The sequence below is a fragment of the Mustela putorius genome, unplaced genomic scaffold, assembly GCF_011764305.1.
Source record: "Mustela putorius furo isolate JIRA1106 unplaced genomic scaffold, ASM1176430v1.1 tig00004033_pilon_pilon_pilon, whole genome shotgun sequence".
NCBI lineage: Eukaryota > Metazoa > Chordata > Mammalia > Carnivora > Mustelidae > Mustela > Mustela putorius.
Genome location: NW_025422169.1, coordinates 5123886 through 5145585, shown reverse-complemented (window position 1 = coordinate 5145585; position 21700 = coordinate 5123886). Strand labels below are relative to the sequence as shown.

The 21700-nt window shown below is 42.1% G+C and overlaps 1 long non-coding RNA gene across 1 annotated transcript; it reads left to right on the top strand.

Moving 5' to 3' along the window:
* Nucleotides 1-8999: 8999 nt before the first annotated feature.
* LOC101677975 lies at nt 9000-18220 on the top strand. Its single transcript, XR_001180408.2, has 3 exons — nt 9000-9879; nt 10894-12502; nt 16688-18220. It is a non-coding gene; the product is annotated as an uncharacterized LOC101677975 (long non-coding RNA).
* Nucleotides 18221-21700: the final 3480 nt, after the last annotated feature.

Sequence of the window (21700 nt, the reverse complement as noted above, 5' to 3'; positions counted from 1 at the left end):
ATGCATGTGGGGGACTGAGAAGCCAGCCCTGCTTTGGGGCTGGAAGAAGAACCTGAGGTGACTCATGAAGGAGGCTGACTACACAAGACCATTCAAGTCATATTGAATATTACAGTGCTATCCTAAGGTCCATGGAGCACCAATAAACTTAAAAGGTAGATATCTGACATCAAATTTGTGTTTTAAAAAGACATCTGTGGGGATGCATGAGTGGCTCGGTCTGTGAAGCAACTGCCTTTGGCTCAGGTCATGATCCTGGAGTCCCAGGATCCAGTCCCACATGGGGCTCTCTGCTCAGTGGGGAGTCTGCTTCTTCTTCTGCCTGCTGCTCCCCCTGCACCCCTGCTCTCTCGCTCTCTCTCTCTCAAATAAATGAATAAAATCTTTAAAAAAAAAAAAAAGACTTCTGTGGCTGGAGAGAATGGATTAAGGAAAGATGTTGCCCGGTAATGCCAGAGAGAACCCTTAGAAAGCTTTTTTTTCCCCCCTCAGTGATCCAGCAAGATAGTTTTGTAGGTTGAATTATGCTGCAGTGAGGGAGAGTGAGAGAAATAAATGCATTGGAGAAAATAATACAGTAAGGAAATCGAGAGACTCGGTTTAGTACAAAGGTTAAATGTGGCTCTAGAAGGAGATCAGACTTCTAGGCTACAATTATTAAGAAACGTATTACACTAAGTACTGAAAAGGAGAACTTAAAGAGAAATATTTTTATTAAATTATTTTTCATTATTATGAAACTGATCTTTAACAAAAGCATTTGGTGTGGAAGACTTCAGGCACTGGATTAGAAATGTCTTCCTTCAAATTGGAAATTCACCATGGACTCACTTTGTGAAGATAATTAATGCAACCTCTAAAAATCTTTATGCATTTTTCTGTCTGTAAAATTGACCTGCTAACTTCACTTGGTTGTTGTGAGAATTAAGTAAGGAAAAAGAGTGCTGAAAAGGATGTATGGCATATTCCAAGGAGATAAATATTAGTTATTATTATTCCATTATTATCATTATTAACTGGGAAAAGCATTATGATAAAAGCTGATTTTAAAATTTCAAATATAGGCAAGAATTGCAGTTCTATGGATTCAAATTTTACCAGGATTGGATGTTTTCTCTCCTGAAACATGAACGTTCAATGTAAAAAGGAGGATTTTGAATGCTAACATTCAGAAAAATGTTTATCTTTGACATTCCCCAGGGCACGTGGGCAACTCTGAGCATCTCAACTATGTGTGTGCTTGCCTGTGGCTTACTCAAGGAACAGAGACATCATGAAGAAATGCCAGATCGATTGTCAGAAATGAGCACTGTATCACAAGTTGCATAATCATGAGATAATCAGGACATAGATTTATTTCTAGGATGAATGAAAGAACATGGACTTCCTAATATTAGTTTTATGACATTGACTCTGGATAACATATACCAACATTCACTTTATATATTCTAAGGTTAAGTCATTCGTCAAAAAATAAACATTTTTTGCTGTTTTAACTCAGGCTTAGCCATTCTACTAATTTAAAATTGCACAATATCCAGACATGTGTGATAATTGGTTGCTACAGGGTACCAATCATTATTTGGATATGCAAGGTCAAAGTTATACCAAATACTAAATGCTAACATGTGTGCTATGTCTTAATTTATCTTTTTATTTTAGGATAAAAGGAAATCAGGGGAAATGTGTTTGCCAATAAACCTTAATATATTTCTCCCTAGAGCAACAACTTCCCTAGAGCAACAATTGTAAGATTAAACTTCAAAGAAATACAACAGTACGTACACTATGCAATTCGAAATATGTCAGTCTCTAAATTTGGTCAAAGTCAGGAATTTTTTAAAAAAGGAAAAATCAGTTTCTGTTGAATTTCATTTTATGCCTTCTGTTAAAAATTTGTGAAAGTGTCTCTTGCTAGCTAACTCTCAGCAAAATAACAATGAATTCCGCTCCAGGCAAGCTGCTTTGCAGGCAGACCTGTCAGGAGAGAGACAGACAGTTGAGGGTAATTCATTCTTGCCACTGGGCCTCGGGTGGCTTATGAAGGGGTCCGGAATTTCTAACATATAAATAGCACTAACTTATAGCAAGAGATAGCAAGTGTTCTTTGTGTTTATTGAGAGGCAAAAATTGAGTAGTTAAGCAACAGAAAGCTATATGGGACTTAAGAATAAAGAAAAGAGGGATTCTGTCAGTTTTTTAAAAGGACGTCGTAGCTTAACCACGGATTAATGGGAAGTAACTGATTCCCAGTGTTCCCAGTCTTTTATGCACCAGAAAGATCTCAGTACGCAAATAATTCGTATGCAAATAAACTTTGGGCCAGGATACAAAAATAATATTTATTGATGAAAATAAAATGGAGAGAGCTAGAACTATTCAAAACAGGCTCAAAGCTCTGGTCTTTCTGTTAATTAACTCAGAGTGCAGCTTGGGTTCCAGTAGCAGTTCCAGTAGTAGAAAGATTGAGCCCACGCACGATCAGTGGATTCTAAACCAAAGCTGAATGAAGTCTGAAGAGCTGCTCATTGGGGCCACGCCCGCACAGCCATACAACGAAATGACTCCCCATTAGTGCAATGGATTCTTTATTTTATTTTATTTTTATTTATTTATTTGACAGTGAGAGAGAAAGAGAGATCACAAGTAGGCATAGCAGCAGGCAGAGGGAGAGGGAGAAGCAGCAACCCCGATGCGGGGCTCAATCCCAGGACCCTGGGATCATGACTGAGCTGAAGGCAGACACTTAAATGACTGAGCCACCCAGGTGCCCGAGTGCAATGATATTCTTGCTTGGAGGGCTCCTGTGTGCAAGAGAAATCTGAAGGCAAACATTATTACCTCCAGGATTCGTCCCCTAGAATTCATAAATTTTTGTTTGCATTTCTAACTCTGGTATATTGATGTACTCATAAAAAATATGAGATGGTATAAATGAAAACAAGCCACCAGGAAAGTTCCTTTCTTCTTCTTCTTCTCCTTCTCCTTCTCCTTCTCCTCCTCCTTCTTCTTCTTCCTCTTCTTCTTCTTCTTCTTCTCTTCTTCTCCTTCCTTCTTCTTCTTCTTCTTCTTCTTCTTCTTCTTCTTCTTTCTCTTCTTCTTTTCTTCTTCTTCTTCTTTCTTCTTCTTTCTTCTTCTTCTTCTTCTTCTTTTCTCTTCTTCTCTTCTTCTTCTTCTTCTCTTCTTCTTTCTTTTCTTTCTTTTCTTTCTTCTTCTTCTTCTTCTTCTTCTTCTTCTTCTTCTTCTTCTTCTCTTTCTTCCTCTTCTTCCTCTTCTTTTTCTTCTTCTTCTTTTCTTTTTTTTCTATTATGTCATTAATTCACACAAGAACCTGTCCCAGAAGTGCCTGTCCTCAGTATGTCTCAGAACTGGTCCCCTGTGGGATCATTTGGCAGAGCCCACCAGGGAGAAGCATGCAAACTGCCCTCGAGTGTTAAGTCTGTCATCAGGACAGAGCAGCAGGAGGGGAAAGTAACAATGCCAAGTTCACAGCTACTTGTCCCCGAGTCAAGGTAATGGTCTTGTCTTGTCCAGGGATGTCTATGGTCATTTCCCTCAATGCTTTCCTGCTTATGTCACAGGAGAATTTCTGTGCATCATCACTTCACTTTTCTAGCATCAGCGGGGACTAAGACTCAGGATGCTTGATGACCATGAAAAATGAAATACATAATTCAAACCTTTCTTGCAGGATGTGGCTTGTGAGGCCAGGAGACTGGTGAAGAGTTCCCTCTGCCAGGAGTTGTGCCCTTCTGAGGTCAGAATGGGTGGAAAGTGAGCTACTTAAAATCCTTCCCACTAAACCCTTGAAGTTAACTGCAGAAACAGGGTATGGAATCCTACAGATATTCACAAAGTCACATTTATTGTTCATGTTATCGAGTGATTCTCTAATTTCTATGTTAATACCGTTATCTCATTGTGAGTGTGCCTGTTTCTCATACAACTTTGCCACTACTTACTAAAAATTATTCTTCTCATTTTTCTTCAAGTTTCACAACATAAACTGATCCACATGTAAGTGCATTGACTTTTCTTCTGTCAAATCCAGTTTGCTGTTAAACTCAACCAGTGGCCTCTTTCAGGATGATGTTTTAGTGGAGAGCATAGATTTGTTACGTGATAACATCACGTGACTGTTAGGCCAGTATGTTCTACTGTCTCTTCCTAACCTCAAATTACAGCTCTGAATCCCGGTGTTTAGTCTTGTAGGACAAAGGAAACTCTGCTACCACATGCTCTATTCAGATATATGTGTCAGATCATGACGTTTTAACTCTTATATCTGCTACAGATCTGACACCTGCTAGATGTTGAGTTATCCTTGAACTGTAAAAGGCCCTCCTATTTAAAAATGACACGTGCCTTTCATCATTGGCCTTCTTTTGATTACAAGTGAGACACTAAGATGTGACCATCATCAGCTTCATTCCCACAGCAAGTCTCTTACCAGTGTGTCTTAGTCTGTTCAGGCTGCTATAACAAACATAACTATAGATGAGGTAGGAACACTCAACAGACATGGACTTCTCACAAATCTGGAGGCTGGAAGTCCAAGATCAAGGTGCTGGCAGGTTCTGTGTCTGGGGAGGGACTGCTTTCCGGTTCAGGGATGCCATCTTCTCTCTGTGTCCTCGCATGGTGGGAAGAGAAAGGAAGCTCTTTGGGCTCTCGTTTATAAGGACACTCTACCCTTATGACTTAACCACCTCCAATAGGCCCCAACCCCCAAGACCATCACCCTGAGAAAAACTGGGGGGAGACCCAAGCATTCAGCCTGTTGCACAATGCAAAAGGAAGTCCTACCTACTGTTCCTGAGTCCTGAAACTGAATGAGATTCTATTTCTAAGACCTGAATAAATTTTATCTGCAGCTTCTTTTCTAAAAGTTCACCTTCTGTACAGGCCCCGAGTGCATCTCCACACACGGGGTAGACATAGTAAGGGAATGGGAGTGAGGGGGCCTCCTCCACTTGGATCTCAGCCTCCAGCATGTCACCGTCCACACGCCACTCAGCCCTCGGGGAGTCAGCATTCTCCTCTGCCAAGTTGGGGGGCAAACCACGGGATCTTCACATTCAACCCCTCTGGTAGAGGCTCCTCAGACACAGTAGCTCCCTTTCTCTGAGAAAGAAGCAGGATGTGAGTAGCTCCTTCTGCTCCTCCTTGGCCTAATTATAAAACAGGAATAGACTTTCTAGTTATAGGACTTGTTCTAATTTGAGTCATTCTTGTTCCTCCCAGGATATGGAATTTACACCGAAAAATAAATAATAGGTACAGATTTTTTGGCAGCAAAATCATGTTGATGGCAACACTCTGAAGTGAAGATTTATTATGTGGCCTGGTACCCCCCTACACCTTAAGGATTGGCTTTTTAAAGTCCCCCAATCCCACTAGAAATTTTTCTCCTATTCTAATTTTGTTGCTATTATTAACTACAGTTAAAATCTATTGAATGCAACACCAACAACAGCAAACTTTATTTCTGTAAATTCTTTTTTCTCCGATAGATGTTTGTGTCTTTGAATATGGACTGATTACACTGAACTTCTAAAATCTGTGCAAATAACAAAGAAAGGGAGTTGTAAATATACATGACAAGTAGTGGAGTCTTCACTAGAATAATCTCGTCTCAACCCAAGAGACCTTGGACATATAAACTTGAATATGAATATTGAATTTTCCACCCAAAATGGGATATAGATTAAGTAATTTTATATAAATCTCAAAGGACAGAAAGTCCCAAAAGTCTAAAGGTGTGGTATCATCCAGCGTGGTGTTCTCTTGCTTCCATAATAAGCTGGACAAAACATTTGAAATCGCCTGTATTTTTACAATAAGTTTTTTGGAGGGATAGTGTTTCAACCCCAGTAACTTATTATGATCATTTTCTCCAGTACTAATGACCCTGGCTCTATTTTTCCCCCCTAGGAAAATTCAACTTAGGCATCATTTTTTATTTTTCTCTATTTTTTTAGTGTGACTATCCTTGTAGAAACATAAATGTATCTTTTCACCTTTCTAAAATGGTCTCTGCAGGTTCATTTCACACATTATTGGCATGTGGATTTAATTTTAAATAGTCTTTTAAAGACCTAGAGATAATACTACCAAATGTGCTAACACCTTCTTTGGAAAACTTGAAATCCTATCATGCCTGTAACAGGGGGAGAATCAAATAAAATAAATAAGCCAAAGTCAAATCAAACAAACAAAAATCCTTGATCCAAAATGACTAATGCCACCAAATGTACACAATAATTTCTGGACCCTGTTACTCTCCTGAGTCCTATAAAGAATTCATGGCTCATTCCAAATCTGAGGTCTACCTCCTCTCTGTAAAAAAAAATACCAACAAATACCAAAAACTGGAGAAACAAGAAACTACATTAAAAACTGTTTATTTTTTTTTTAAGATTTTATTTATTTATTTGACAGACAGAGATCACAAGTAGGCAGAGGCAGGCAGAGAGAGAGAGAGAGAGAGAGAGGGAAGCAGGCTTCCTGCGGAGCAGAGAGCCCGATGCGGGGCTCGATCCCAGGACCCTGAGATCATGACCCGAGCCGAAGGCAGCAGCCCAAACCACTGAGCCACCCAGGCGCCCCTAAAAACTGTTTAAACAAGAAGCAGTTAATTGAATATTCGTTGCATAGAAAATACAATGTCAGTTCTTCTGGAAAAAAAAAAAAACTGAACATGACATTTTTATGTTCCAAGGGTTCACGAGTTATGGATAAATCATATGGGAAGCAAGAGAGGAAGGAATGGCCCACAAAGGTAATTTTGTGATTCTAGAGAAGCTGCAATATCTCAGAGAAGGTCTTTCAGGGATGAAAAGGGATTCTGACATGTAGATTCACACGAAGATAAAGATTTTCCCCAGTGGATGGAATAACCGTAATTAGATGTATGAAGACAGAGGAGTTTCCGGGAGCTCATGGGATAAGAAACAAGGCTGGTGTATAGTTCTGAATGTTTGTACGTGGCAGGAGCGTGTATCGGACAGGAGGGTTTGGGCATGGATCACGGAGGGCCTGGCAGGTCAGACTAAAAAGGGTGGTTTTCACCTTACACGTGTAGCAAGTCTTTGAAATGGGGGACATTTAATGTTAGTTCTGATTTGGGCAGGAATTTCTCTCTTTGAATGATTCTGAATTTCTATGCTAAGTCTTTCCAATGTCCAAAGAACAGAAATAAAGGCACAGTGATACGCCGTAAGTGTCGGCGAAGATTCCTACGTGCTTCCTAGATCAATGCTGAAGTGTCCTGTGTGGGAAATGTATTGCAAGCTGATCCTTCTGCTCCTACCCACAGCTCTGTTAGGACACACCTGTACCCCAAAATAAAAGCTCATAGAGTCCTTTAAATCTACCACCAAGGCCATTAGCATCGTTTCCCTCTTTTTTGCCCTTGGCGACCTGTCCCAGCACTTGTACAGCTGGGAATCACAGCCTCCACGAACACTAGCAATTGAAATACTCAGAGTTCTCAACTTAATTCTGCATTAGATTTGCTACTTTACACTGGGAGATGCCTTTGCATTCTTCCCCAGCTCCTTCATCACTGAAATGGTGTTAATAAAAGTCATCACCTGTCCGCCTACCAGGGATGTTGTGAAGATAAACTCATATCCTTAGTGCAACGCGCAGCCAGCAGGATTCTCCATAGTAACTGCCTTCATCACCGGAACAGCGGCACGGAGATGTCCCCTGCTGTGAGTATTACACTTTGTGGGCTCGAGGACTCCACTGGAGGCTGGTGATCATGGATCTATGAGGAGGTAAAGCTCTCGTTGGCACACTCTTTGGAGATGCCAGTTTCGTTATATTTCCCATAGAGATTAGAAAGATTTGTCTGTATTTGAGAAGGTAGGGGACAGTTGATTCTCTCTTAGAGCTTTATGTTGAACAGCAAATGACCGTGCACTGTGCTTGCATCCAGGTTGCATAATTCAACTTTAAGAATCGACAGTCCAGTCACCATATTTTTCTTATGACTTGTCTTTGACAGTGTTGGCAGAGCATGGAATGGACTGTGCATAGGACCGAGCCATCCAGTGTATAAACCGGCAACTGCCTACCTGGTAGGCAGTTGTTCTGAGGGCTAAGATGTTTCCCAGACACCTTTTCTTGATAAGCCTCCTGGTGTGACACTTTGAGGACCTGGCCTTCAGGGACAGAGGCATTGCTAACTGTGAGAGGCTAACACACTGGGAAGGTCTAGTTGACCTGATGAGCCTTTATTTTCGAATAGAAAAAATGGGGGTAGAAGCAAGAGCAGAGGGGACTGGGATGCGCAGGACTGTTGCATCTACTCAGGTCTGCATCCAGGGTGAGGCAGGTGCTCTACTAAATGACGCCCAGTGCCCAGACCTTCACCAGCGGTTTACTTCCTGCTCACACAGCTCTCCATGCGTGTCTCTAAGACAGCCTTCTACGTAGCGCTTCAGAGACCCCGACCCCTTCTGCTGTGTGGTGTGGCTTTCCCCTGTGACCGGAGTCCTTCCCCTAGCGTTCCAATAAGGAAAGAAGGTGAGGATTCCATAAGAACAGTTTCAGCGGGTAGACCACGAAGTGAGAACATTCCTCTGGCAAGAACTCAGTGTACAGTCACCTCTAAGTGCAAGGGAGGCAAAGAAATAGATGACACTGTGTCCCAAAGGTGAGGGACTCTCCTAAGGCTCTCCCACAGAGCCCAAGGCAACACAGCATGCGCAGTAAACACACGTTTTGCTATGACACAAACCACGAGCACTAAACACACGCTTTGGTATGACACAAACCACGTATGGATACTCACTCCGCCAATTCTACAGCCACGAGGCCTCGGACAGAGTGTTAATGAGCCACATAACAGGCACAAGCTCATGAATGAGTTTTCCATTTCCTCCTCCTCTTGGCCTTTGCTCTCCCTCTTTCCTCCCACTTTCATTCTTTAAAAAAAAAAAAAAAGAAAAAGAGAAAGAAAAAAACTCAGTCTTTTTTTTTTCTTCTTCTTCTTCTTCTTGGGGGTTTCCTCATAAGGTAGTATTGAGAATCATCGTAGGCAGAGCAAACCAAAAGTTAGCTCTGTGTCTGGGACCAAACAGGACCTCAAACACTCCTGAGTTTTCATCATTTTTATCCAGCCAAGAAAGACTATCTGAGGTGGGGGAACCACGGTGGGGGACGGGCACCCGAGCATCTCTCACTTCGACGTCTGGCTACACACGAGTGGAAAGGAGCTTCCGGTCTGCTGGGCATCAAATAATGAGGAGATGGACAATGTGTCCTGACCCTACGCCCGTGTTCCTGAAGACAGGGTGTGGAGAAAACTGGGGGCTGCAAAATTCAACTGTAGTTACATCATTTGCCAGAGATGCAGTTTCCTTGCCAAACGTTTTGAAGAAAATGGATCAGTGCAAGGAAATGAAGCTTTTTGTCACAACAAACTGCGTGAGATCCTAGAATCTTTGGAGATTTGAGCTTCATAGTCTCCTTAGCCAGTGTATCTAGACAAACTGAATCCTCTTAATTGAGCTACAAATCTGTGAGAATGAGCTCTTAAGGGATTTTGCAAATGTCCTGCGTGTGGATAAATCAGAATGGTTACCAAGTAGTCCTTCTCACTGTGCTTTGTTGCCAGGGCCTCTGAAATGAAAAGGAAGATGAGAGGAAATGGGCACATTCTAAAATATGGAGCAGACTTGGTTCAAGTTCCGGAGTAGGTGTGCGCGTGTGGCTACCGGCTCCTGCTTAACAAGTTTTCTCAGCTCAAATCTGAGAGATCTTCTGTCTCCTGGAGATGGGACATAGATGGAGATACTCTTCCTATCAATCGGCCTTCTTGTTTACTGCTGTAATGTTCTTAGTGTTTTGAACAAATAGTAATTAAAGGTATGATTCTTTCTGAAAGGGAGATAAAGTCATAAAACCCTAAAGTTAATGTAATTTCTCACATTTGTATCATTGGTATTCTGAGATCCACTCACATGGAAGAAGCTTTCTGAATTTCAAAACGCTTATCATCCCTCCAAAAAAGAAGAAAAAAAATGATGTGGTTAAAAACCAGGTGTTGGAGGCCAGCTGAGACCAAGCTTTGGCTGTTCCATGGCATTTTAAGCACTATGAATAATCTAAGTTCTGTTTTCTGAAAATTCAGGAAGAATTAGTGGTCTAATCTGATCTTTGCTAGCTACATTCTTTTTCACTTCTGGTCATTATTTATAGATACAAGAAATGGAAATGATGTATTTATAATTATAATTTGTCAAGCTGAAACACTAAATTAATATAATCAATCCCATTGTTAGGTTAATTTCCATTTATACACCTGAACAAATGACTTTATCTCTCCAGCTTCAAAACTCTGGGCTCAGGGCTTTCTCATGTTTTAACATGCAACAGTGGTCATGGAGATACGAATTTTCTGTAAAATATTAATGTTGGTACATTTGAATATTTCATTTCTTCAGTAGGATTTTCGATTTGAAAAGTTACACTTGAGTATCAAAATGGGCAACATAAGTATCGGGTTTGTGAAAACAGAACCCACCCTTTACCACTCATTGGTAAACACGTTACCAATGAGGATTTCTAAACCAGCTTTTCATATGATTATTATCTTCCAGCTTTATTTTAAAATTGCATGTTAAACAAGTTAGGAAACTGATAACTGTCTCAAAACCAGTGTCCATGAGACTGAAAATGTTCCAATGAAAAATAAGCCCCTGACACGGCCAAATTAAATCTCATAAAGTTCATCCAAGCTTCTTGGCCTTTACTTCCAAATTTATTTTATCTTATGTACCATAAATTGAAAAGCAACAGGACAAGTTATGCTGAACAGCTGTCCTCCTATTATAAAAATTCTGGAAATGAAGTTAACTATGGTTCATGATTCCATTTCAGTGCTGGTGATGAAGAAGCTACATAACAAAGGAGATTTCCTTTGCTGCCTTTTGCAAACACTCACGAAGACAGATGATGCGTTTATGATGTAAAACATATTCTCTGCACATGTATGGGCAGACAGAATAAAGCATGTAAGTTCTAAAGACTGACTCAGAGAAGCACTAAAACCCCAGTGATCTTTTAAAAAAAAAAATCTTACAAATTTACATAACTCCTTACAATTATCACTATAACTTATGGCTTTGGCTCATATAGTTTTAGGACCTACAAGTTCTTCAGGTGAAAAACCAACATAGCTATACTTGCAGACAGAACTGCATATAACGAAGCAGTCTCACACACAGCGTCTCACGTGATCCTCACACCCGGTCTCGTACAAGAAAAGGCGGGCGCAGTTCCATGGCTACCAAAAGACCATGCCGAAGGCTCATGACTGATCCTGTGGATTTGAATCCCAGTGGCCTTCTCCTTATGTGATGACAGTAACTTGACTAGTGCATTGTATATGTTAATTGGTCTTGCCTAGGGGTGCTGGGAGAAGTTCGCGTTCATGAGCAGCAGAAGAAATCACCTGAAGAGCTGCCCGTGTCCAGAAGGACAGGCCGGTCTGGGTGGAGAGTTCAGGAAAGTACATGGCAACAGAAGGAAGGGGAGAAAGATGGCTTTCAGGTGCCCTAAACAAAAACACCACTCAGAATGCTGGAAGAAAATTCAAACACTCACACACACACACACACACACACACACACACACACACACTACCTTAGTCAGCTGTCCAGAAAGTGAAGCATTCTGAAAAACTGAAAACCAATGTACAAATGAGATCCAAAAGGAAAACAGGACACTGGATTTTACTCTACCTTGTCCGACTAAACCAGGCAAACATGAGTTTTGATTTAAAAACTGAAGATAAGGAAGGTCATGACCAAGGTATAGAGTCTAAAAGGAGCCCAGAATTCTGCAGCTCTGACGGGTAGCACGCTGAAGAAGAACCAGCCCCACAGAGTGAAACAGGAAAGGGCTGCGGACCAGGTTGGAATAAGAAACCCAAGCCATGCATGAAATTAAGGGCTGAACTTCCCTCTAAAAGAAAATTTAACTTACTGTGGCCCCAGGTTTATGATATACATCGAAGACAATGCAATCCCTTTTGAAGGAATAGCACTTTGATTCACTCTTCAGAATATTCTCACATAAAAACTCATAAGAAAGGTAAGATTGAAGTTAAAATTGCAAGACAAGAAGGCAAGCTAAAAAGTTATCAAAAGAAAAATTAATGGGCAAATGTATATAAAAATGATGAAACGCTTAAAAAATAACCAAATTGAAACCTAGGCCTGAAAAATAAGATGACTGAAATTTGTTTTTAAAATCAGATTTAACATCAGTTCATCTAGATGAAGAAGGAACTAGAGAAATACATCATGTATTCGAGAAATTTCTTCAAGATGGCAGACGAAACAGAGGTTGAACACAGGGAAGAGGAGTGACAAGGAACCAACACTAGAGGCACTGAGGTTTGCAGTGGAGGTCGTGGAGCAGAGCCGAGAATGCCTGGAGGGGGGACAGCAGTCAGAGAACGGCTGGGAGATTTCTGGAGATGCTGGTAAGTGTCAATGCTCTAGTTCAGGATCCCAGTAAACTCCGACCAATAAACGTAGTTAAAGTAAAACTAGTCATTTTGCACGGAAACATTAAGCCCCAAAGACAAAAAGAAGGTGATAATAGAAAAAGAGGGAATAAAACAAGACAAAGTTAAACAAGGAATGCCTGAAATAGATCAAGAAAGTTAACTGTATCCTCTTATCAACAACAATGAAACGATCAATCAAAAACTTCATTTTCAACAAAACCCTTTAGATATACTTATAAGCACAATATATGTCAATGGGACTTAGCTCTGCAATTAAAAGACAGGGTTGTTAGAATGGATAAATAAACCAAAAAATCAGTCTATATATCATTTACAAGAGACAAAACTAAAACTTCAGGACGGAGAAGATTGAAAAGTAATTTTAAAAATGATATATCAACTATAAGGCAAATACTAAGCAAAAGAAAGTTGGTCTAACTATATTATCATCCTGTAAAATATACTTCAGGCTAAAATTTAAGTTACTCAAGTTAAAGAGGGCTATCAAATAATGATTAAAAAAATTGAATTCATCAAGAAATTGTGAAACCCAAGGCACCTCGATGGCTCAGATGGTTAAGTGTCAGCTCAGGTCATGATCTTGGGATTTGGGGATCGAGACCTGCCTCAGGCTCCCTGCTTAGTGGGGTGACTGCTTCTCCTTCTCCCTTTACGGTCCCCATGCTTGTGTTCTCTCCTTCCACTTGTTAGATAATTAAATAAAATCTTTAATTTAAAAAAAAAAGAGAGAGAGAGGAAGAAAGAAAGTTCAAGCTTTCAACTGACCTGAATCTGGGGCAGGGAAGAGAGCATACGAAAGTCTAAAAAGAAAAGAAAATATGAAACCCAATACTTGCATGCACTAAATAGTGTTCCTTCAAATTATGTAAAGCAATTAACAGATATGATTGTTTAGAGAAATTTTAGATCTATAGAAAACGACCAGATAGTACAGAGTTCCCATGTACTCCTATCCCTGCTTGGTTTTTTTCTATTATTAATATCTGGTATGAATATAGAGTATCATTACAAAAGATGAATCAGTATTAATACCTTATCATTAACTCAAGCTCATAGTTGGCATTAGGGTTTGTTCTGTGTTTTACAGTTCTGAGGGTTTCAGTAAATACGTCATGTCCTGTATCCGCTGTTACAGTATAAAACAGAATGCACACTGACTTAGAAACACCTTCTACTTCACCTGTAGGTTTCCCTATTTCCCCATAAATCCTTGAAAATCGCAGATAATTTTTTGTCTCTATAGTTTTTAGTTTTCCAGACATCCACATTGCAACATAACAGTCTGGAGCCTTTTTAGATTGTCTTCTTTCACTTAGCAATATGCATTTAAGGTTTCTCCATGTCTCATCATGGGTTGACAGCTATATTTCTTTTCATCCCTGAATGATACTCCTTTGTATGGATGGACCACAACTAATTCATCGATGCACTTATTGAAAGACACCTTGATGGCTTCGAATTTTTAACAATTTGAATAAAGAGACTATATACCTTCATGTGCACAGTTTTGTATGGATTTTCAGTTTTCAGCTTACTTGGATAAATACCAGCAAGCACAAATGCTGGAAAACGTCTACGAGTACAGTTAGTTGTGTAAGAAACGGCTAAGCTCTCTTCCAAAGTGGCCGTACCATTTTGCGCTCCCACCAGCAGTGAATGAGTTCTCAGTCTGCATCTTCATCGGCTTTTGGTGGTGTCAGTGTTTCAGACTTTGCCTGCCAATAGATGTGCTGTGATGCTCACTCTTTCAGTTTGCAATTCCCTGACGATGCACAATAAACATTTTTTCAGATGCTTTATCTGCCATCTGCCTACCTTCTCTGATGAGGCAGCGGTACAGATCCTTTCCCATTTTTAGTTAGGACGTTTGTGTTCTTATTGTTGAATTTCAAGACTTATTGACATATTTTGAAGATAAGTCCTTTATGAGATCTGTGTTTTGCAAGTACTTCCTTCTAGTCCACGGCTTGTCTTTTCATTCTTTTAATGGTATCTGTCAAAGAGCAGAAATTCCAAACTTTAATGAATCTAACATCAATTTTTTCCTGTAATCGATCATTCTTTTGGTGTTATTATGTTGAGGATTTTGCATCTATGTTTACAAGAAGTCTTCCTTTACTGTAATGTCTTTATCTGGGGTAGTGGTGGCCTCATAGAATAAGTAGGAAGTATTACCTCTGTTTCTATTTTCTGAAAGAAATTGTTGAGAAATGGCATCATTTTATAAATTTTTTAAAATTTTTTATTAACATATAATGTATTATTAGCCCCGGGGTACAGGTCTGTGAATTGCCAGGTTTACACACTTCACAGCACTCATCATAGCACACACCTTCCCCAATGTCCATAACCCAATCACCCTCTCCCTACCGCTCCCTCCTGCAACACTCAGCTTGTTTTGTGAGATAAAGAGTCTCTTATGGTTTGTCTCCTTCCCGATCCCATCTTGTTTTATTTATTCCTTTCCTACCCCCCAAACCCCCTTGTTGCCTCTAAACTTCCTCATACAGAAAGATCATAACTGTCTTTCTCTGATTGACTTATTTTGCTTAGCATTATACTCTCTAGTTCCATCCACATCATCGCAAATGACAAGATTTTATTTCTTTTGATGGCTGCATAGTATTCCATTGTGCATATATCCCACATCTTCTTGATCCATTCATCTGTTGATGGACATCTAGGTTCTTTCCACAGTTTGGCTATCGTGGACATTGCTGCTATAAACATTCGGGTGCACGTGCCCCTTTGGATCACTGCATTTGTATCTTAAAGACACAAATATTTTTTCAGATGCTTTATCTGACATCTGCCTACCTACTTTGATGAAGCATCATTTTTAAAATATTTGGGGGAATTCATCAGTGAAACTATCTATATCTGGTGCTTTCTTTCGGGAAAGTTATTATTGACTCAATTTCTTTAATAGATTACCTGTAACTCTCTGTGGGAAATTTGTTAGCTTGTGTCTTTCAAGGAATTGATACATCTCATTTATCAAATTTTATGTCATAGAGCTGTTCATAATAGTCCTGTATCATTCTTTCAATGTCCATGAAACCATTAGTGACAGCTCCACTTCACTGCTGATATTAGTAACTTCTATATTTTCTCTTTCTTATTTAGCCTGGTTAGAAGATTACCATTTTATTGGTATTTTCATCAATAAAAACATTTTACTGACATTTACAATTTTATTGACTTCCTATATTTTCCTGTTTTCATTCATTTGTGTTCTAATTTTTCTTTTCTTCTGCACTCTTCAGATTTGCGTTCCTCTTCTTTCTCCGGTTTCATAAAGTAGAAGCGTAGGTCACTGATTTTAGGTCTATCTTTTCTCTGATGGATACATTCAACGCTGTGTGTTTCCTTCTACATATTGCTTTTCCTGCATCCATAATTCTGGATGTTTTATATTCAAATTCAAGCTTTAATTCAAATTAAAAAAATTGATTTTATTTAGTTTTAAATTTTCTTAATTTCTCCGGGACTTCTTCGACCCATGTATTATTTAAAAGTGGGTTGCTGGGGGCACCTGGGTGGCTCAGTGGGTTAAGCCGCTGCCTTCGGCTCAGGTCATGATCTCAGGGTCCTGGGATCGAGTCCCACATCGGGCTCTCTGCTCAGCAGGGAGCCTGCTTCCCTCTCTCTCTCTCTCTCTGCCTGCCTCTCCATCTACTTGTGATCTCTCTCTGTCAAATTAAATAAAATCTTTAAAAAAAAAAAAAAAGTGGGTTGCTGAATCTCCCTATCTTAGGGTTTCCAGCCACCTTTCTAATATTAATTTCTAGTTTAATCCCATTGTGTTATGCATGCCTATTCTGTATGATTTCTATTCTTTCATATTTAAGATATCCTTTATGCCATAGAATATGATCTTTGTGAATGTTTCAAGTGAACTTAAAAAAAATGGGTAATCCGCTGTTGGTTTTTTTGTTTGTTTGTTTTGTTTTCTTTTCGTTTTTGTTTTAATTTTTTTTTTTAAGATGATAATCCGCTGTTGTTGAAGTGGGGTCAATCAACTGATGGTGCTGTTCCACTATATCCTCCTCATCTGTGCCTGTTTACCTGTCAGTTACTGATAAAGCTGTGTTGAAATTTCCTACTCTAATAGTGGATTTACCTTTCTCTTTACAGTTCTATCAGTTCTTTCTTCACATGCCTTGATGCCCTGTGGGTAAATGCATATACATGTCATGGACGTCTGTCATCACAGGTCAACCATCTAAGACAGAGGCCGTGGAATCAGAGTCTGAGGAAGGTAAAGAAGGGAATTTGAACTGGTAAATGCTCCTGAGTCTTCAGACCACCACTGATGAAGCTGGTCTTCATCCCTCCCTCTTCCTCCAGCAGCAGAGGGCTAGGCTGGCCAGAGAGTGGGCCCGGAGCTCCTGGGCAGAGGCTCTGCGGGTCATACCCTCCACACTGAGATCCACACTCTTCTTTGTGGTGTCCTCAAAGTAAGAGAGTAAGAAAAATGTTTGCAGAAGGACAAAGAGACTTTGTTGCCACGTTCTCCTGACTCAGCTGATGGTCCTTCTGCCTCTGTACTCTGGCTTGTTCCCATGACAAAGGCACGTCATATATTTTTCAAATGTTCTTTAAAAAATATACATCTATCTAACCGTCTTCACTTGGTGCCACTGATGTGTTGGGAAGCCTGGGGTTGCCAGGCCTCCGTTTGTGGCTCAGGCACAAGGCAATGACCTGTCCCACATGATCTGGGCAACTGAGGACAGTGACCCCCAAGCAAGGAAGGGGCTCTTGCTGCTCTGCCAGCAGTGGCTGCTCTGAATGGTTTTCCGTCTGGGACTGGAAGGCGGGCTGGAGATGTGGGAGGCACAGTGGGTGACTGTGGGCACCGGGGGACAGAAAGTACATCTGCAGAAGCTGGAGGACAAGCACAGCCTGCGTCTCCAGGCCAGGTGCTCCGGACATGTCTGTGGCGGCGGGAGGAAGCCCCTCACACCCACCCCGTCCCCCACTGCAGCAGACCCCCCCCCCCGTGACAGGCCAGGCCAGGTGACAGAGCTTCTGGGCAGGGGGGGGACCCCAGGGCCTTTAACAGCTGGATGATGGTGCGGGGCTCCTGCGAGGCCAGGCCTTCCTGCAGCCTCCCTCCCGTGGCGGGGAAAATCCCGCCGCTACACCCACACCACGTCCATGCTACACGAACTGAACGCGGGTCCAGCAGCGAAGGTCCGCGGCACGGCAGGTTCTGGGCCCCAGAGGAGCGGTCCTGCGGGTTCCGGGGGAAGTCAGTGGGTCAGCCGGTGACAGCAGGCCGAGGAGGAGAGGGGGAGCTCGGCCTCTGGGTGGTGCGTGGACCTCAGAGGTCGGAGGAGGCTTTGCGGGGGTACGGAGGGCGTCCCGATGGACAGCAGGCCCCTGACGCAGATGTCCCCCTCCAGAAACCCCCTCCAGCTGCCCCCAGGGTGACGCGTGACCAGCACCTGCCGATCCCAGGTGCGCACAGACGTCACATCGCAGGTGGAGAAGGAGGGACGTGCGAGGAGGGGGGAGGAGAGGGGGGCAAGTCCGCGATCCACGAGCGAGGCCCGGGCCCTGCGTCGGAGACTCCGAGTCTCCCTTACGGCCGCTCCTCGATGGCACTCACGCGCACCTCTGGTTTTCTCGCGCCTTTCATGCCGCTTGGGTGCTGCTCGCTGAGCCGACCCCGCGCTCGGGCGCGGCCGCAGTGTCCCCGCGCCCGGCGCGGCCGCAGTGTCCCCGCGCTCCGGCGCGGCCGCAGTGTCCCCGCGCTCCGGCGCGGCCGCAGTGTCCCCGCGCCCCGGGCGCGGCCGCAGTGTCCCCGCGCTCGGGAGCGGCCGCAGTGTCCCCGCGCTCGGGCGCGGCCGCAGTGTCCCCGCGCTCGGGCGCGGCCGCAGTGTCCCCGCGCTCGGGCGCGGCCGCAGTGTCCCCGCGCTCCCCGCGGCGTGCGGCCAGTGTCCCCGCGCCCCCGCGCGCCCGGTGTGTCCCGCGCTCGGGCGCCCGCAGTGTCCCCTAGCTCCCCGGCCGCAGTGTCCCCGCGCTCGGGTGCGGCCGCAGTGTCCCCGCGCCCCGGTGCGGCCGCAGTGTCCCCGCGCCGCTCCCCGCGCTCAGGGTCCCCGCGCTCCGGTGCGCAGTGTCCCGCGCTCCGGCTGCGGCCGCGCAGTGTCCCCGCGCCCCGGCCGCAGTGTCCCCGCGCTCGGGCGCGGCCGCAGTGTCCCCGCGCTCGGGCGCGGCCGCAGTGTCCCCGCGCCCCGGCGCGGCCGCAGTGTCCCCGCGCTCCGGTGCGGCCGCGGTGTCCCCGCGCTCCGGTGCGGCCGCGGTGTCCCCGCGCTCGGGCGCGGCCGCGGTGTCCCCGCGCTCCGAGCTGGACGTGTGCTGTTCCTCCTCGTCGCCGCGCGGGGCTGACACCGTCTCGCAGGGGGGACGCGCGCAGGAAGCGCCTGGATGGTTTTATCACGTTGTACCGCATATGCTAGGGGTCAGGCTAGAAGAGAGAAGCCGTGTAACCGCAGAGCAAACACATTTCAAAAGGCAATTAAAGTAAGGGCGTGTGGATGACACGTTGGTTCATTTGTTTGTGTATTATTATTTTGAGTTTCTAAATTGTTGAGAAACTAACACCCTTGTGGACGTGATCACGGGTGTGGTTCATGTGTTTTAAGCTCTGTCTTGTGGCACTGAAAAAAAAAAAGCATTTTTAATCTTCATAACCTGTGAAACAATTTCTTTTTACCATACGATCAACAGCATTAGGCATACTTAGGGAGAATGTTACCATTGGGGGAAAAGGGATGAGTAAGAGAGGAAACCCACTGTTAGAGAGCTTAAAGTTAAATATAGGTAAGGCCAAGGAAGCCACTGTGCATTTCACGTACATGTTAAGTTCTGTGGAAAAACAGTATTTTACAAAGCTAAGCTTTTTATAGCAACGTTAATAAACACTAAGTTTAAATAATACTTATAAAAGTCGTGGTTTTGTTTATTAATATAACATCTGTCATTACTCTTTTTAACATTCTGACCATTAGTTTTATTTCTTAGCTGTTTATTTTCACTCTTTTCTCTATGTTTTTTTGTTGTACCCAGAAAGGGATGTATAAAAAGATAATTAAGGAGGCACTACAGAATATAGGGTACTTTAAAAATATGTTGTAAACTTGTAGACATAATATGATTTTATTTATTTTAAGATACGAGGAATAAAAGTGTCTAGATTGGCTGGTAAATTCTTATATGTTCCGAGCTTCATTCATAAAGAGACTAAAGCTTACTCCTCTATTTTAATTCACAAAATAGAAACTATTGCAAGCATACTTAATGTGTAAAATATATATGAGAGAAATGGATTCTAATTACATGTTTGACTTCAGAAACTTAATGTAGTTGCCTGAGAAAAGTTAATTTGATTGAAACATTTTTGTTGATGTCATTTTAACAGTCCAGCATAGTTGGTACTTCCACTTGAAGGCTGATTAATCGGTGACAAGCTGATTTTTGATTCTTGTATTTAATGTGGAGACATTTGAGTTAGTGCTGATCATAAGTGAAATTTACAAATTATGGGTTTATAGTTAGCATTTCTTTAGAAATTTTTCTATGTAGTTACTTAGTCATGTCGAACTATAGCTACCTAACTATATATATATATATATATATATATATTTTTTTTAATCAAGCTATCAGAGTGTTTTCACTGGTAAAATAATTCTGATCAATTATTCATACCATATATAAAAATCACTTCAGATTAATCACAGTTCTAAATGAGAAAGTTAAAACAACAAATATTCTAGAAGAAAATACAGAAGGAAATCTCAAGTATCTGGATCAGGTAAACAGAGCACAAGAAGCAATAACCATAAACTTAAAAAAAAATGATACATTCATCTCCATTTAAACTAAGGAATTCTGTTCGTTAATGATGCCACAAAAGTGAAAATATAAGTTACAACATGGATGAATGTTATTTTTAAGTTTGAAAAATGAAGTCTCTATCACATAACCCCCTGCAAAAAGCCACTGGAAATCTTGGACACGGTAGGGAAAATAACCAGCTGCGGGCACTGAAGAGCAGACAGCGGCAGGAGGCTCTTAGTGAGGAGCGTGTGCTTTCTGAAAGGACTGGAGACTGGCGGCTATAAAGATTCTGTAACCTACGCCGTGGCCGTGGGACAACAGACATGGAAGACTCCCACAGTCTACCTATCTAGGGACATCTGGGTGGTGAATGCTGAAAAGAGGGAGAGAATGCCATAAGAGAAAGAGCGAGAGAAGATCACCCGAATCTTTCCACATACATCTCTGACTGAGCTCTGAAACCCATGTGGACGAAATCATCATTTCAGCTGAAGACAAATGATCTGACTCAGACCTGAGCTGAATCTTAAGGAGTAGAGTTTGTGGCTCAAACAGAGTCAAACAAATTATCTGCTAACATATATGAAACAATATTCATTGGAGAAATGTAATAGAACTGAGTACCTCCTTCAGTTGAAATTCATAATACCTGAGACATAATCCAAGGTTAACAGACACTACAAATAATTTCCAAAATAGAACACATTTCAGAAGGAAAAAATCAATAGAGACTGTTCTGAGATGAACCAGATATCTCAACTAACAGACAAGAATTTTAAAGCAGAGATTTATGTATTCATAATAAATAAACAAAAACATTGTCAATGAATAGGAAATTAAAGTATTAACAAGAAGAACCATAAAATTTTTATTTTCACATCAGGCAGCAGTTTTAGAACTGAAAAATAGAAATTATGAAATAAAATATTCACACACAATAGAATGGCTGGAATTAAAAAGACAATTACTGAGGTGTCTGGGTGGCTCAGTGGGTTAAAGCCTCTGCCTTCAGCTCGGGTCATGATCTCAGGGTCCTGGGATCAAGCTTGCTTCTTCCTCTCTCTCTCTCTCTCTCTCTCTGCCTGCCTGCCTGCATACCTGTGATCTCTGTCTGTCAAATAAATAAATAAAATTTTAAAAAAATACAATTACCATTAAGTACTAATGAGAATGCGAAACAGGAAATCAGAAGAGTTGCTGGTAGAAATGGAAAGCAATTTGAAAGTTTTTCACATGTTAAACATAAATGAAGGAGTGACCCAGCAGTGCTATCCTGTGATATGTGCCATATTTACTGAAGAG